The following is a 19,464-nucleotide window of genomic DNA, read 5'->3' on the forward strand; positions in this document are numbered from 1 at the left end:
AGATAGAAGAAAAAAAATGGTAGTTCTTATATATTCCTGTTTGTTGCCCAAGTAAGGACATCCATGTAGTCTCCAGGATTAAACAGTAAACTAGCAATCAAGCAGTGGCACATTGTTTTCTTCCCTGATACTGCCTGAGAAATTCTTTTCTGACAAGAAACAATCTAAATCACTTTCTCTTTTGCCCCTTCAGATACAATCAGTTATCTTTTCCCAAGTAATGAATCTGCCAATCTAGAGAATTCAAAAGGCCTGATAGAATCAACCTCTTGGCTTTGCTTTCCCTGACTTTCTCCTACCCTTGACTAATTTAATATTTTCTCAGCTCTCTTGCTAGTCTCAAACACAGAACTTTGGTCTGAAAAATTTGAGCACCATAGCTATCTTTTCTTGCTGGACAAAAATGATAGAGAAAAAAATGAAAAAACCAGGGAGTGAGGGCAAGAAAGATGAAAGGAAAAGAAGGAGAGGAAAGAAGAGCAGAAAATAAAAGAAAAAGAACTCAGAAGATGAGAAAGTGAAGAAAACAGATAAAGCCAAAGAGAGGAGAGTAAAGGAGGAGGCAAGCAGGAGAGTAGGAGGATGTGGTGAAGATTAAAGACATATAATTGGCACGCTTCTGAAAATTTACTTGAAGCAGATAACATCAATTAAATAATATCTAAGAATGAAAAAATCACAGTCTATAACAATACTCAAATGGCTTTGTTGACACAAAACAACCAATAACCATTTTGTAGATCAGAGAGATAAGATGAATTTTACTTGAGCGTGAGTGAGGATTATAGCCTGGGAAGGTCTTTTGCAAAAAGGAAGAAAGCATTTCAGAGAAATTTAGTTTTCAGTAGAGTCTTATATGTCTTTACAACAAAGAACATATGTTAAACACACTCAGGATACATTTTCAAAGTTTCAAGGAGGTATTCAGTTGAAAATTGGTAGGTTAACATGACCCTGATATTGGGAAAGGGACTAATATGAGAGTTATCAATAAGATGTTAGCAATAGGGCATATGAGGGGAAGTATGCATTCTTATATTAAGAGAGTACATTCTTTACTTTATTGGTTAAAGCAGATGTACAATGTATATTTGATAGGCCATAAGTCAGGATTCTTTAGTCCAAACTGAATCAGTTTGAACCTGAATAGTCACCCCACATAGCTCAATATGTGAAAATCTGTTGACATTTCCTCCTTTTGATCAATAATCTGTTGATAGAAAGTATTGATGATCAAAATATTGCCCCTTGGTGCCAGGGTAGTTATTGCCTGCCCTGGGTCCATCATGTCCCTTGGTGCTAGATTTTTATTTCATTTATTTTCCGAGTAATCCATGTTGGGGAGAAACAGTCAGATAGATTGGACAAGAGATCTATTACCAAACCCAAGTTTCAGACACTCTGTGTATTGTGTGTGTGAGAGGGACAGACAGAGAGAAACAGAGAGACAGAGAGACATAGAGAGTGTGTGTGTGTATTTATTCTTTGAACCTGGAATATGTTATTTCTTTCAAAACTATATCAGGTACTTTTTCCTCCTAATTTCTTGGGGCTATGTTCAATGTGACTATCAAAGCACGAAGAATGGAAAAACTCATTCTTTGTGTCCAAGTTGGGTTCCAGATGTTTCATGTGAAAAATGAGATTCACAGAGGATTAAAAAATACATATTTCTATGCTTAACTTCTCAAAATACTTAAAGTTCAACGTGATCTGTCACATAGTGTTACAATCTTGCTTGAGGCTGCCTTTTTCCTCCATCCCCAAGTGCCAGAGGAAGGATACACAGTTGATGGAAGCTCCTTGTCAGTTGGTGTGCCTTCCCAAACACCAGCCATGGAAGTGACTATTCTGGTAGACACTAGGAAAGCTGGGCTTGGCTAGATTTCACTTGCTATTTGGCCTGATTGTATTAGCCATGTCTTATATTTTCTCTATTTCTGAGTCTTTACTGACACTGGAGGGACTGCCCTTTCCAGGGTTAGCCAATTCCTAGAGATGGTAAACAAATCAAACTAGAGTGTGAATTTCAAAGGCAAAGCAATTGAGAGGGAGAGGTGTCAAGATGGCAGCATAGGCAGACTGCAAACTCATCTCCTCCCATGCACAACCAATTTAAAATTACTCTGGGAACAATTACCCCGAGAGAACTGAAAACTGGATAAAAAGAATCTCTGCAACAAGGGACAGTCCTGACTGAGGTGGAAGAGGTAGAAATTCCTTTATGGAGATTAAAAAAAAGCCACCTTTGCAACCTGAGCTACTTCATAGCCAGCCAGCAGTAATCTTAAGGAAAACAGCCTTCCCTGGAGTAGTGGAGGACATGAGCAGGAGAGTGCCACTACTATAAGCATCTTTTGGACTGAAGACAACCTAGATGAGTGTCATAATATTTGGTTTTGCTGGCTAGTAAGTACAACATGGAAGACCCCAGAAAGTCATCGAACATAAGGGGGCAAAAGCTGATTCTTAAAGGGCCCATGTGCAAACTTGCCTATTTCAGAAAGCAACTAAAATCACCAGAAAGAAAGGTGCACAGTCCTTTGGTGACAAGAGACTCACTTGATAGGCTACAGGTGTATCTTGGTGAGAGGTGAGACCTCTCCAAGGACTGAGACATTGGCAGCAGCAATTATTGTGACCTAGTACAGACATGCTGACACAGGCACTGGCAGATGCAATTAGAGTTTTTCCTCTAGCCTGTTAGCCCAGGGTCTATCCCACCAATTAGACCACCAATTTAATCCAGCTCAGCCAAGGCTGGTAATACACCCTAGGGACTGGTTACTCCCAACAGAAAACCCTTGGGTAACTTAGCTTGGATAGGTGGGGTGCCTGGATCCTTTGAAGCTGGGCAAGTGGGTCCACCTCTGTCAGTCAGGGCATGTGCAAGGAGTGGGTATAGTGTGGGGGGCATTGGTGGAGTGTGTGGGGCCTCTGCAGTGGGGAAACTGGGTCCACTTCAGTGGGTTGGGCAAATGCATGGGGAGGACTGTGTTGATGCTGTGTGTGGACCTTTGGGGAGTATGGCTTGTCAGCTTCAGAAGACTTATGCTTCTCAAACAGCCATATAGGGGATTGTCCCCACCTTCCAAAGCCTGAAACAGTTAGGTGCTCCCATGCCTGGGGCCAGCCCCACTCAGCTGAAAACCTGAGGGAGCTCACAATGGTATTGCAGGCCAAGGCCTACAGCAATTATAAACCATATAGCCCAGCAACTGGCCATGCTGGGGGCCTACTCACTTAAGAGAAAAACTGCAACAGGAATATGCTATTGACCTTGCAGCCAACTGTGCTGAGGCTCCCCATGCCCAAGAAAATGACTGAAGGGTCCATAGCAGGCACACACAGCTGAGCATTACAGCCAGCTGGCCAGGAAGAGAGCTTAGCCGCCCCCAGGCACCTGCAGAAAGAGTAACCCTGCCACAATCGAAGGAAAAATGTAGCCCATGTACGGTCATTTCAGGAACATTGGGAACTTGTGATGAGAGGGAACCACACTGCTTTAGGCATCATAAGGCATCTCTTACATAAGGCCACCTATCCAAGATCAGGAGAGGTAGCTGACCCACCTAATACATAGATATAAGCATAGAGAAAGAGGTAAAAGGAGGAGACAAAGGAATACATTCCAAATAAGAGAACAGTACAAAACCCTAGAAAAAGAACTAAATGAAACAGAAATAAACAATCTACCTGACAAAGAGTTCATATGATTTATGACAAAAAGTCATAAGGACACTCACTGATCTTGAGAGTAGAATGGGCAAACTCAGTGAGAACATCAACAAAGAATTGGAAATTTAAAAAAGAACCAGTCATAAATGAAGAATACAATACTGGAAATGAAAAATTCACTAGAGAGTCTCATACCAGAGTAGATGATACAGAAGAAGGGATCAGTGAACCAAACAAAAGACTAGAGGAAGTCACCCAAGCTGCACAGATAGAAGGAAAAATAATTGAAAAGAATAAGAGCAGTCTAAGGGACCTCTGGTACAACATCAAGTGCACCAACATTTGTATTATAGGTGTCTCAGAAGGAGACGAGAGAAACAAAGGGTAAAAAATCTACTAGAAGAAATAATAGCTGAAAACTTTCCTAACCTAAGGAAGGAAACAAGTTTTCTGGTACAGGAAGCATAGAAAGAAGAAAACAAGATAAATCCAAAGATGCCCACACCAAGACAATTAGAATTAAATTGTCAATTAAAGATAAAGAGAGAATCTTAAAAGCCAAAAGAGAAAGGCAACAAGTTACATACAAAGGAAACTCCATAAGGCTATCAGCTGACTTCTTAGCAGAAACCTTACAAGATAGAAGGGAGTGGCATGATATATTTAAAGTACTAAAAGGAAAATAACATGCAGCCAAGAATGCTGTACCTGGTGAGATTATCATTCAGAATGGAAGGAGAGATAAACAGTTTCCCAGACAAGCAAAAATTAAATGAATTTATCACCAAGAAGCCAGTTTTACAAGAAATGCTAAAGGGACTTATTTAGGTGAGAAAGAGAAGACTACAAGTAGAAACAAGAAAATTATCAAAAGAAGGGAATAAAATCACTGGTAAAGGCAAAAATACAATAAAGGTAGAAGATCAACCACCTGTGAAGGTCAAAAGACAAAAGTACTAAAATTATCTATTTCCATGATAAGATGGTAACAGATACACACACAGACACACAAAGAAGTTAGACATGACACCAAAATCATAAAATGTGAGAGGAAGGAAATAAAAGAGAAGAGATTTTAGTGAGAGGTCAAACTAAAGAGACTATCAACTTAATATAGACTGCTACAGAAGTAGGTTATTATATATGAACCTCATGGGAATCACAAACCAGAAACCTGTAACAAATACACAAAATATTAAGAGAAAGGAACTCAAATATATTGTTAAAGAAGGCCATCAAACCACAAGTGAAGAGAGCAAGAGAAGAAGAAAGGAACAGAGAAGAACTACTAAAACACCCAGAGAAATGGTAACAAAATAGCTTCTCAATAGCTACTTTAAATGCCAATGGACTAAATGCTCCAATCAAAGGGCATAGAGTGGTTGATTGGATAAAAAACAGGACCCATATTTATGCTGCTTAAAAGAAGAAACTTAAGACCTAAAGACACTCACAAACTGAAGGTGAAGGGATAGAAAAAGATACTTCACGCAAGTGGCAATGAGAGGAAGCTGGGATAGCAATACTTACATCAGGCAAAATAGACTGTAAAAGAAAAACTGTAACAGAGACAAAGAAGGGCACCACATAATGATAAAGGGAACAACCCAACAAGAATATAGAACACTTACAAATATCTATTCATCCAACATAGGCACACCTAAATATATGAAGCAGTTATTAACAGACATAAAAGGAGAAATAGACAGTAACACAATAATAGTAGGGGACTTTAACACTCCACTTAACCCAATGGATAGATCATCCAAAGAGAAGATCAATAAGGAAACATCGGCCTTAAATGACATTAGACCAGATGGACTTACTAGATATATACAGAACATTCCAACCAAAACCCACAGAATACACAATCTTTTCAAATGAGCATGAAACATTCTCCAGGACTGATCACACACTAGGCCTCAACACAAATCTCAATAAATTTACAAAGATTGAAATAATACCAAGCATCTTTTCTAATCACAAAGTTATGAAACTAGAAATCTACAGGAAGAAAATAGGACAAGCCACAAATAACTAGAGCTTTAAAAAATGCTATTGAACAATGATTGGCTCAATGAAGATATCAAAGGAGAAATAAAAAAATACCTGGAGACAAATGAAAATGAAAATAGGGCATGACGAAATTTATGGGATACAGCAACAGTGAAAGTAAGGGAGAAGTTTATAACAATATAGGCCTACCTCAACAAACAAGAAAAATCTCAGATAAAAAAACCTAACAGTGTACCTAAAGTAACTGGAAAAAGAACAATAAACGAAGCTCAACATCAATAGAAAGAAGGAAAAAATAAAAATCAGAACAAAATTAAATGAAATAGAGACTAAAAACCAATAGAAAAATCAATGAAACCAAGAGCTGGTTCTTTGAAAAGATACACAAAATTGAGAAACCTTTAGCTAGACTCACCAAGAAACAAAGAGAGAAGGCTCAAATAAATAAAATCAGAAATGAAAGAGGAGAAATTATAATGGACATCTCAGAAATACAAAAGATTATAAGAGAATATCATGCAAAGCTATATGCCAACAAATTGGATAATCTAGAAGAAATGGATAACTTCTTAGAATCATACAATCTTCCAAAACTGAATCAAAAAGAAATAGGTAATTCTAATATACCAATCACCAACAAGGAGATAAAAACAGTAATTCCCTGGTGAATTCTACCAAACATTCAAAGAAGACTTAATACTTATCCTTCTCAAACTCTTCCAAAAATTTGAAGAGGACAGATAGATTCCAAACTCATTCTATAAAGCCATCATTACCCTGATATCAAAACCAGACAAGGACTACACAAAAAAAGAAAATTACAGGCCAATATCCTTGATGAGCATCTATGCAAAAGTCCTTAACCAAATATTAGGAAATCAAATACAACAATACACGACAAAGATCACACACCATGAGCAAGTTGGATTTATTCCAGAGATGCAGGGATGGTTCCACATCCACAAATCAATCAATGTGATACATCACATTAACAAAATGAAGAATAAAACCACACTATCAACTCAGTAGATGCAGAGAAAGCATTTAACAAGATACAGCATCCATTTATGATAAAAATTCTGAATAAAATGAGTGTAGAAGGAAAGCACCTCAACATAATAAAGCACATATATGACAAGCCTAGAGCTAATATCCTTCTCATTGGAGAAAAACTGAAAGCTATCCCTCTAAGAATAGGAACCAGACAAGGATGCCCACTTTCACCACTCACATTTAACACAGTATTTGAAGTCTTAGCCAGAGCTATCAAGCAAGAAAAAGAAATAAAAGGGATCCAAATTGGAAAGGAAGAAGAAAAACCATCACTAATTGCAGATGACATGATATTATATATAGAAAACCTAAAGAATCCATAAAAACTTTTAGAAATAATACATGAATACAGTAAAGTTGTGGGATGCAAAATCAACATACAAAAATCAGTTGTTTCTATACACTAACAATGGAATAGCAGAAGAGAAATTAAGAATACTATTCTATTTATATTGCAACAAAAAATAAAATACTTAGGAATAAACTTAACCAAAGTGGTGAAAGATATGTATATTGAAAACTATGAAAGATTGTTGAAAGAAATAGAAGATGACACAAAGAAATGGAAAGATATTCCATAGTCTTGGATTGGAAGAATTAACATAGGCAAAGCAATCTAAATCTAAATCTAAAGCAATATACAGATTCAATGCAATCCCTGTGAAAGTCTCAATTACATTTATCACAGAAGTAGAACAAAGAATCCTAAATTTTATATGGAACAACAAAAAACCCTGAATTATTTCTAACCCTGAGCAAAAAGAACAGAAGTGTAGGTATCATGCCCCCAGATTTCAGAATATACTACAAAACTAACCAAAACTGCTTGGTACTGGCACAAAAACAGACACATACATCAATGGAACAGAATTGAGAGCCCAGAAATAAACCCACACATCTATGCAGAACGAATTTTCAACAGGGAATGAAGAACATTTGATGGAAAAACTGAAATCTCTTCAATAAACAGTGTTGGGAAAATTAGACAGCCACATGCAAAAGAATGAAAGTAGACCATTGTCTTATACCATACACAAAAATTAACTCAAAATAGACTAAATACTTGAATGTAAGACCTAAAACCATGAAATTTCTAGAAGAAAACATCAGCAGTATTCTCTTCAACATTGGTCTTAGTAGCACATTTTCAAGTAGCATATCTGACAGGTAAGGGGAACAATAGAAAAAATAAAAAATAGGACTACATCAACTAAAAATCTTCTGCACAGCAAAGGAAGCCATCAACAAATGAAAAGACGACCTAACAATTGGGAGAAGATATTTGTAAACCATATATCTGATAAGGGGTTGATATCCAAAATATATAAAGAACTCATATATCTCAACAACAAAAAAACTAACAACCCAATTAGAAAATGGGCAAAAGATCTGAACAGACGTTTCTCCAAAGAAGATCTACATGTCCCAACAGGGATATGAAAGGATGTTCAACATCATTAACCATCAGGGAAATGCAAATCAAAACTACAATGAGATACCACCTCATGCTAGTCAGAATGGCTACAAGTAAGAAGACAGGAAAAAACAAGGTTGGAGAGGATGTGGAGAGAAGGGAACTCTGATACACTGCTAGTGGGAGTGCAAACTGGTGCAGCCACTGTGGAAAACAGTATGGAGATTCCCCCAAAAATTAAGAATAGATTTACCATATGACCCAGCTATTCCACTGTTGATGATTATCCAAAGAACGTGAAAACTCGAATGAGTAAAAATACATGCACTCCTATGTTCATTGAAACCTTATTCACAATAGCCAAGACTCGGAAGCAACCTAGCTGCCCATCAAGGGTCAAATGGATAAAGAATATGTGGTATATATACACAATGGAATACTACTCAGCCATAAGAAATGATGAAATCCAGCCATTTGTGACAACATGGATGGACCTTGAGGGTATTATGCTAAGCAAAATAAGTCAGAGGGAGAAAGTCAGATACTACATGATCTCACTCATAAGTAGAAGATAAAGACAACAACAAACAAACACATAGAGACAGAGACTGGATTAGTGATTACCAGTGTGGAAGAAGGAAGGAGGGAGGGAAAAATGGGCGAGTTGTGGTGGATTGTAATTAGTCTTTGGGTGGTGAACATGATGTAATATACACATAATTCAAAATATATTAGGATGTACATCTGAAAGTTATCTAATGTTATAAACTGATATTATCACAATAAAAAATAAACAAACAAACAAAGAAAAGCACCCAATCGAGAGTGCACACCCACAACCACCTCCTTTATCAGATACTCACACCCTAGACCAATATCCACTACCGTAATCACCTCAGAGCCAGGTGCCAGAAAACTAGGGACAGCAACTATGCCCCAGAGGCTGCTAAAATTATTCAAACTACCCAATCTCAAGCCTGATTATTCTGCCTTTCTGCTTCTTCACGCCAAAAGTACAACAAAGGCCTTTACTACTGATGATTCCTCTCTCTCCTGCTGCATCCTTACTGGCCATGGTGCTTCCGTATGTGGCCTACCTGATGTGGTGTGCCCCCTCCTCTTGGTATCCGTAAGTATAACAATCTTTTCAGTGACACTCACCTCCTGATATGTTGGCCTTGCCATATGTAAAGTATAATAAAAGCATAGGTTAAAATACTTAAATGGGTCTATGTGGATTCAGACACATGCTGGCTAAATATCTCTGGAAAATTCAGAAGAGGAAACAGAGAGCTCTATCATGGTAGACTGAATAATGGTCCCCCAAAGATGTCCACTTTCTAAATTCCAGTACTTGAGAAGACATTACCTTACATGTTAAAAAAATACTTTGAAGATGTGATTAATTTAAGCATCTTGAGATAAAATTATCATGGAATATCCAGGTGGCCCAAGTATTACAAGAAAGTCAGAATGATAGAGAGAGATTAGAAGATGCTATGCTACTCACATTGAAGATGGAGGATGGAGCCATGAGCTAAGCAATGCAGGCTGTGGTTAGAAGCTGCAAAAGGCAAGGTAATAGATTTTCAACTAGAGTCTCCAAAAGGAACACAGTCTTATACATTGGCCTTAGCCCAGTGAAACTTATTATGGATTTCTGGCCTCTAGAACTGTATTATAGTAAGTTTACAGTGTTTTAAGTCACTAAATTTGTGTTAATTTGTTACAGTAGCAATAGGAAATCAATTCACCAATAGTGGAAGGAGTAGGGAGGAGAAAAGAAGAAGATCAGATTTCCATTCCCACTTACAGAGATATCAGGATGTCAAGGCACACTTGGCATCAAGGATCCTTCCTCTCACTCTGGCCATAAAGGCAATCTGTGTGCCTGGATAGACAGTACATGAAACTGTAAATGGAGACATATTTTATTTCCTCAAGGAGAATCCAAGGAATAAAATAGCCTCAGAATCTTCATATATCTCCTGTTCTCTAAGTTTTCCTAAATACTTGCCCCCAAATGCCCAGAAATAGTCCTTATTTACTCTCTCCTGAGAACCTGGGGTCCTCAGAAAAGTGTTCACCTCTCAGTACTTGCTGAAAATAAAATATATCATACTTGAGTGGGGAGAAAACCTAGGCTGCAACATTGCAAGATGGTTCTGAGAAGCCATAAGTGTCCTTCCTAGGGTTGGACAGATGTGGTGTCACTGAAGATCTAAGATAGGAAAAGAAGATATCAACCTTAGAGCCATGGTGACTGTAACCATGACAACTGCGTGAATTTCAAGATCTCAAGCATGAAGCAGATGTTCCAAGTATTCAGATCACTGTTACTCTGTTCTGCTACCAGCTCCTTTCCTACTCCCTCCAGGAAGGGAAATGCAGAGTTAGATTACCTTGAAGAGCATTAAGAATGCCTGATTTCACTCTTAGGCTGCACAATAGAAGCTGCTGCTCCCTTATTTGGGTTAAGGCCAAGGTGAGTTACTAGACACCCCAATAACCAGAAGCATTCCCTCCCCTCATACACACACACATCATCAGGAGGTGGAGATCAGAGTACTATGGAGTTCTCCAGTCTCCCCAATACCATCTTCTTACTAAAGAAGAACAGCAGCCTCAGAATGGGTACATGGGCAAAGAAACAGTTTTCCTTTCCTCAGCACTATCATCTTGCCTGATTTTCCTCTAAGGCTGAGGAAACTCACTTTCCCAGAGAGACACAAAGCCTGTTCACTGAACGTTGTTGTTTATTCTCCCCCCCTCCCCAGTTTTTCTGAGTTCCAATATGGCACCTGATGTCTGGCTGGGCCGTTCAAACAAAACAGGCTTTGTCTGGAGGCCTTGATGCTATATTGGAACTCTCTTCATCCACAGCCAGGGAAAACAATAGACCTTGGTCAGAATCAGTAATTAAGATATACTAATAAAATCATATCTCAGCTCAGCCCACCCCTCCCAGGAATACACACCAACACCTTTGGCTTACTGAAGTTTTTCCAAGTAGAAGATAACAGACTTGTTCCTCAAATTTATGAGAGGCAGATGATAGGATGGGAGAAGTCAATAATTGGCATCATGCCTATTACTACTGTAAGAAACTCTCAATCACTTTGATGTGTATGTAATGGGCCGCTATCAAACAAGATGTGTTAAGCCATTGGGATGTCAATTGGAATTGTGAAACATTTGTGTGCTATGAGTAGGAGGAGGGTTGTTATCTGATGTAAAACTGTAAGATGATTTCCTGCTCTGTCCAAGTTTATCAATGGATACAGAAAGGCTCTAGAATGAATCTGCATCTTGAAGTGATTGTTAAATGATGAAACATTATGCAGATATTGCATGTAAGAGTCAGTAGACATAACATTGACATCACTCCAATCTATAAAGCTTATATATACAGCATCACAAACTCATTTATAAATATATCACACACAATATAGTTAATATTAGAAGCATAGGGTAATACTGCTTCATATTTATGGGTAAATTTGAGATATAAAGATGGCAAAAATCTTTGGAATTTATGACCAAGTCAGGATGAAAACCCAGAGGTCCTGATTCCTGACATGGTGAGTTTCTATTATGCCCTGCTGTTCCTAGATAGATAATTTAGACCAAAAAATGGCAGCAACTTCAAATGAAGAATGATAGTTTTCCAAAATTATATACTTTTATAGAACAGCAGATATAGATTCAGAAAATAAGCCAGTAATCTCACAGTAGAAAATTTGTGTGGGTGGGGGGAGTATAACTTTTTGATTGTGGCAGATGTTATACTTGGTTCACTAGTTAGGCAATCACAAACACTTTTTAATCTGTTTTGTTCACTATACAGGCTGGAAAACTCAATATTTATTTTGCTAAGACACTTTGACCATCAGGAAGGTATGTGTCATTTTTAAGGCTAGTGAATTATATATCATTGGAGGGGAGGTCTGGGATTCTTTTTTAATTTCCAAATAAAAGAAATAGTTAAAAAAGATGAAATAATTTCTGTTTTTTTCTGCTTTGAGTTCAGATGGATATTGAGTTGCTATCTTGTTGGAATGAGGGCACAAACAGAATAAAAGAGAGACCATTCTTCACAGCATCTAGTTCTAAAGTAAGGCCATCATCCACTTATGTCTAGTTTATGTACTTTGAGAAAATAATACCTCATAACTTGCAGCAAAGTGAATTTGAAACTTTAGAGCCACTTATGTAATTTCTGAGTCATGCTTACAAATAAATCTCCCAGAACTTGTGTTAAAATGGGGAAGAGCCTAAATAATAGAATCGTTGGGACAATTAACTAAGAGACATGTGCAAGTTTGTAACAGAGGCTGACATAAAGGAAATGCTTACTGTACCTCCTTTTCCATAACTACCACATCCTCCTCCCTCTTGTGGGACCTGTATACCCATGGCAATGCTAAATGTAGTGAAACTTTCTTTCCTGGACAGATTTCAAAGTCAAGTACAGAGTTGCACTTAGGCTGGATGAATTAATAAAAGATAAATAGACTCTCTAGTTCTAAATGAAAAAGGATCAATTTGGTGACATTTGTCCTTAGTATACATCCACCATGTTTTCTAGACCATATTCCCGCCTTATTAATTATTCTGGCACTTTGCTTAGGTGTTTCTCCTATATATTTAATTCAAGAATAACTTAGCTTTCAGCTATACGCCACAACTATGCCCCACTCTCCATCATTCCTCAAGTTGCATGTATGTATGCATATATGTTTATATGTATGTGCTTGCTAGAGCTAAATTTTTTCCTTTTATCAGAAGTATTTGCATTTTAATAGGAGATTTTTGAAGCCAGAAGACCTTTATAGTGTGACAGAGTGAATATTTTATAGATGTGTATTCAGCACTCTGAAAAATGGCAAATTAGTTTTCTCAAATGACACCATTTGTGGTGGAGGAAGTCAAATGGGGGAATCTGTTCTATATTTGCTAAATATTTGATGGAATAAGAAGCATTGTCTAGGCACAAAACCAGCTCTGGTGTTCCTATCTTTGATAGAGGTCCAATGGTTTGTTGACAGCCTAGATTCTGGAGATTATAATTGATCCTGATAGCCTAACCTTTATGATTTTTATCTTGATTATTTATAGGTGATCAAGTGTCCATGACTATTTGAAGCAGGAAAAAATAATTTGCTTCTAATAGTCAAGCCTTATTTGCTGATTTACCAAAGCTACCCATGTAACTCTAGCCTGTAACTCTAACATCAGGGTTGGGAAGGGAGCCATTTTCAGCACTGGATAGTGACAATTAAGGCTAATAAGTATGTAGTGCCTTAGAGATGGAAAGAAAATCTGATGAAGTCCAGATAGGAGAACTAAGTTTACTGTGGCTGGAGAAAAGAGGAAACAAGATAAAAATATTAAAGTGTATTTTCTTTGACATATCATTAACTTTTTTTTTTGTCAATTAGACTTTTTTATTTAGTATAAATCCATTATTTTTAGCTGTGTCACCACAATGAAATAATATTCATCATTTGTTCTCCTCACATTAGTCTTTTTTTTCTTCTTGGGTGAAATTACATTTCATCATAATATGTGCAGATTTCATGTCCTCAGCATTTTTCTTTGATTCTTTCCATGGCTCAGATTTCATAGAATTGGAAAAATTTGTTTTCTCTCTTCTATTCCCCTGGTGTAATCAGAGCATTGCTCTCAGGCACAGAAATATCACTCAACAGGAGAAGAGCAGCCACCATGTGAAGGGAAGATCCAGTGAGGGGCCATGGGATGCTGCATCTTATCATTTTCTTCAATGCTTTCTCCTATTGCTGATTAAGCCAGAATTGATTGTTTAGATTGTCTGTGTGCCTTTTTCTAAGTGTATTTGTTCTGCTGTGAAATTATGTTCATGACCACAGTCAATATTATTGTAACTGTTTTGCTAACTGGATTATCTTCACTTTGCAAAGGGTCATGGCAGTCTCTATCCAAACTGGCACTTTTTCTAATTCCATTAAGCAGAATCTCAGCAGAAACAAAAAAGGGAGCTTAGGCATATTAGTGCACTTTTGTGCATGGATGTCAGATGTTACAGCTTCTAAGGGGGCTAATCCAAGGGTCATCTGTATACTGATGTATATAAGCAGTAGTATTTTGATTTACCAAATATATTTTTGTCTTAATTTCTTCTTTTTCTCCCTTAAAGGATGTGTTATATTGTAACTACAATAAAAATGTTTACAGAAATGTTTATACAATTTAAATAAGAAAATGAGTATCAGAATCCAAGAAAGGAGGGAATATTACTTACTGCTTTAGCTGAAGAGGATATCTTTGCTGTCTTATACTAAAATAACCCATAACATCTACAGCATAGAAATGAGAACTACAGTAGCTCTGTAGCAACTTTCACTTTTCTCTTTGTTATATGTATATTGACATCTATGTTAGTTTTCTTTTGCTGCTGTAACAAATCACAGCAAACTAAATGGCTTAATATAACACACTTATTTACAGTTGTGGAGGTCAAAGGTGTGACATAGCCTTGCTAGGCTAAAATCAAGGTGTGAGCACACTGCATTCCTTCTGGATGCTCTAGGGGAGAATCCCTTTATTTATTTGTCTCTTTCAGTTTCCAGAGGCCACCTGCATTCCTTGACTCATAGCCCCTTTTCTTCATCTTCAAAGCCAGCAATGTCACATCTTTCTAACATTCTTTCATAGACATGTCTTCTTCTGAGTCTCCTCTTCTGCCTCCCTCCTCTACCTTTAAGAAAATGTGTGATAACATTGGACCCTTCTGGATAATCCAGGGTAACCTCTCTGTCTCAAGGTCCTTAACTTAATGACGTACCTTAATCACACAGATTAAAAGTTCTTTTGCAGATCCTTGGAATTAGAACCTGAACATCTTTAGTTTGACATAACTCTGACCACTAAGGCACCTGCGGGCCTTGTATAACCCAACCCATTTTGTTCCACCCTTTGCTTTTATCTTCACTTCATATGGAGACCACATAGTAGAAGAGAGTTTTACCTTTTTCTTTTTTTAACTCAAACAATACTTATTGGAACTCAGACATTTTCCTAATTCCTGGAACTCATCTTCTCATCTCTAGATGCTTTACATAGGTTCTTGGCTATTTTCAAGTTTTCTGTGAGTACATGGGTGTATGTTTGGTGCTCTGGTATGAGGGGGGACAGGTCAAAAGTGAGAAGGAGTTACAATGCCATAAGGAGTCCTAACCTGGGCTCAACAAATGTGACATTGAACACAGAAGGAAAGATGTAGCTGCACAATGTGCATTTGATTAGAGCCTGAGTTTAAATCTCACTACCGTTACTCATTCACTAGTTGTGTAGCCTTGGGATGAATGACAGTTAAATTTATGTATCAACTTGGCAGGACCATGACACCCAGTTGTTTGATCAAGTGCCAGTCTATATCACTGTGAAGTATTATTTAGATGTGATTAACATGTAAATTAGTAAACTTTGAGCAATGCAGACTAACCTCCATAATGTGGGTGGGCCTCATGCAATCATGTGAAAACTTGAAGAGAAAAGACTGAGATTTCCCAAAGAAAAGGAAATTTTGCTTTTAGACTGCCTTTGGACTCAAGATTTCTACACTAACTCATGCCCAAATTTCTAGGCCACTGGCTTGCCTTGAAGATTTAGGACTTGGCAGTCTCCACAATGATGTGAGCCAATTCCTAAAAATTCCCAAGAAAAATCTCTCCATAGATAGGTAGGTAGGTAGGTAGGTGGATAGATAGATAGGTGGATAGATAGATAAACAGATAGATATTCTCTCTAGAGAAACAGTGTGTGTGTGTGTGTGTGTGTGTGTATATATATATATATATATATATATATTCTCCAGACTTTTCTGGAGAACTCTGACTAATAAAGTTACCAAACTTATTGAGGGAAGGAGGGCTTGGGGATTGCAGGTGGACAAAAGGCAGATTTGTGATCACAGAGAATTGTTTCATTTTCCAAGTGAAATGTGGGAGTGATTGTGGGTGCTGTGAGCTAATGCTTCCCTAATGCACCATATTAAATGACTCCGAAAGAGGCTCAGCCATAGTGTGGGGCTTGCACTGCATCAAGAAGGCCTGAGCCAATATATCAGGAACAACCTCCAAAGCAGGAGGGCTATAAGAGAGGAAAAAGGAGATACTTCCTCTTTGGATTGGTGGGGTCAAACTTGCTTAGAGACTGGGAGTTAAATGAAAAGGCCACATAACCTCATTAACTGGACAGTTTGACATTGACTTAAACTGAGAAGTGGATAAACGTCAGGAAACAAGCTTGTTCTGGAAAGGAGAAACAAGAGTCTCTCGGGAGTCCAAGAGAACTTCTTCCTTTATTGCTGTCTGTGTTCTCTTGGCCCTCCAAGTGGGGGTTCAACTGGCTTCCCATTTCTCCATCTTTCCTTCAAGTGGGGCCAGGAGTCACAGTCCTTACTGCTTCTCTACCCATATGGAGAACTGACACAGTTCAGAACTTTAGTCAACAGCTGGCTCAGAAGGTGACAAGGGCTGCTTGCACAGCGGCTCAGGAAATGGGAAGAGGCCTCAGGTACCACTGATGCCAGACAAATGAAGTGAAATTTGGACAGATGTGTATAATAAACAAAGAGTTTTGTCTATGTTTCACAGGACCAGGAAGAGTATGTACAAGGAAATGAACTGTGCTCCATCTCATCAAGAAAGATTCAGGAGGAAATTCCTGAAATCCAGCATGAAAGATTTAGAGTAGCCTAACATATTCGACAGGGGAAGCCATGATCCAAGGAGGAAGAAGTCTTCTGTCTTGGACATCCTAACTGATAGTTTGGTATGGTTGTCTCCATAAGCAGCCAGGAGACAAATTTGAATTTATCTAGAATTCAACTGGAATCAGAGTACTGATATGGAGGCCTATTCTCTCAATTTTACAGTAAGTTTCATGTTCCTAGCTCACTATTTAATGACACCATGCTTTTGCTTATGCAGTTCTCTCACCAGAAGAGCCCTTCATTCCTTGCCTGGTTGACTTCTGCTCTGAGAATAGAGGTTAAGAGCACAGCTTGGCTTCAGTTGGACAAGGCTTTGAATCTCAATTATGCTTGTTACTAGTAAAGTGATCTTGAGCATCAATGGCATCACCCATAAAATGAGAATAATAATAATTTCTATCTCATGAGTCCATGGTGGGAACAAAATGAGAAAATGCATTTAAACACTTAGCACTGTGTCTGGCTCACAGCAAGGGCTCAATAAACATTAACTACTATTTTCTTATTAACATCTTAGAAGAGGCAATGCAGGTACCTTCTCCAGGTTGATTTATCTCATCTCAATGTTTACACTCCCTTCTCTGTGTTATGAGGGCGCCCTCTAGAGAAGCCCTTGTTCCAATGAAATGGTCTATATGCTTGGCTCTTCTACCATATTTTAATACTCCCAGGGTAGAGACCCTGAATCTTCAAATGTGCTGGATCTAGAAGTGCCTTGTGCTCATAAAATGTGTGTTTCTGCTGAATTAAACTAAATTTCTCCATCAACAGCAAGTTAATGACGTATTTTGATCAAGTAAGGGATTTTATAGTATAGGGTAGAAATGTCAGAAAGATTGATCTTTGAGTCACGGCTCTGTCTCTTTGCTTCTAGACCTTTAAAAAACAAGAAACTGCTTTGGTATGAAGTTCAGGAATGGGCAGACATCTATGTAATTCTTAGATTTGAGGTCATCCAATAGATTGTGATTGTATTGGTAAAGTAGTACGTAAACCACATTTAGTATTTGTTTGAAAATTGTCCCCTTGTTTTAGTTGGTTTTTGGAAACTCACAAACATAGAGTGTAGGGTAATCTGTGTTTATATTGATTACAGGATCAATATAAAGTCTGAGGCTACCTTTTTTGGATAAACACAAGATAATTTGTATAATCAGATGGATTTTCCCTAAGAAGTATTCTCCCTGTAAGGGCCACAGTCATGACCATTTGGAGACCAGCCCCCTTGGAATTGGTCTCCAAAGTACATTGCCTCTTGTCCTCAGGCAAAGCTTTGCTCTTTGATGGGGTATTTGCTTTGGGGAGACAGTTAAAATCATCTGGTGCTAAATAAAATAAGGCTGATGATGAAGCTGCTAAAGACAGACATGGACCAAAGGGGACATGAGGTGATGTGACTAGTCTCCATTTGTAGCTCTTAAAAGAAATATCGGAGTCTTCTCTGACAGAGAAGTCTGGGATGAGGGGCAGAATTGAGCAGAGAAAAGGAAATTGGACACGGATGGACTGAGTCAGAAGCCTCGACATGCCACTTATGAGCTGGGTGACTTTGGGAATCCCCATTTTCTCCATCTTAACAGTGGGAATGACACCACCCACTTTGCAACATCACATAATGAATTAGTGATAAATGTACATAGCATGCATTAGTGCTAAACACAAGTGAGTAATTATTAATCAAAAAGATGTTATCAATAGCCACATCATTGAAATTAAGAGTATAATCTTCCACAAGGGCTCTTCTTAAAAGTAGCACATACTTAGCTATAACATTCATTTATTCTTTGACTCATACCTTCAACAAATACATATGGAGAATTTATTTCATATCAAGCACTGCTTTAGGGTAGGATATAACAAACAATCTTGCATGAAACTAACAAATTCCCTGTCCTCCTACAAACAAAATAATACAAAATAAAGTATCAGCCAGTGCATAAAGAAAAATGAAGTAGAATAAGGGGGATAGAGAGTAATCCTGAGAGAGGTGCTATTTTATACAGGGTGGTCAGCAACAGCCTCTTTAGGCAAATATAATATGAGCAAATTGAGAAAATAAATGGAGATGAACCATGTAGAACTCTGAGAAAAGAAGGTTCCAGGTTGAGGAAATAGTAAAGACAAAATCTTTGAATATATTGCTTTATAATAAATGGATGGATGGATGGATGGATGGATGGATGGAAGATGGATGGATACAGAATCGGAGAGACAGAAAAAAATGTATGGAAAAAGAAGAGTGTCACACAGCATACTATAAAGTGCTCTTGATGGGCTGGTTCTGTGCTCGGGCACCCTCTGAGACCTGGAGGCTGGATCAGGCCTGCACCATTTCTCCTACGTCAAATGGAATGAATTTGCCAAGTTAGCTATTCAGTCTTATCACTGGAGAGGATCTTCTCGTTTGTGGAGGCTTCACAATTTTTAGTCTGTTTGGAGAACCAGGAGTATAAATGGCAACACACCAATGGTCACACTTTTCTAGAATTTCTAATGTGCTTCTCCAAGTGTCTAAAAGTTCAAGACTTGAGAGATGCATCTCACC

This window comes from Equus caballus, chromosome 7 (assembly GCF_041296265.1).
Source record: "Equus caballus isolate H_3958 breed thoroughbred chromosome 7, TB-T2T, whole genome shotgun sequence".
In the NCBI taxonomy this organism is placed as follows: Eukaryota; Metazoa; Chordata; class Mammalia; order Perissodactyla; family Equidae; genus Equus; species Equus caballus.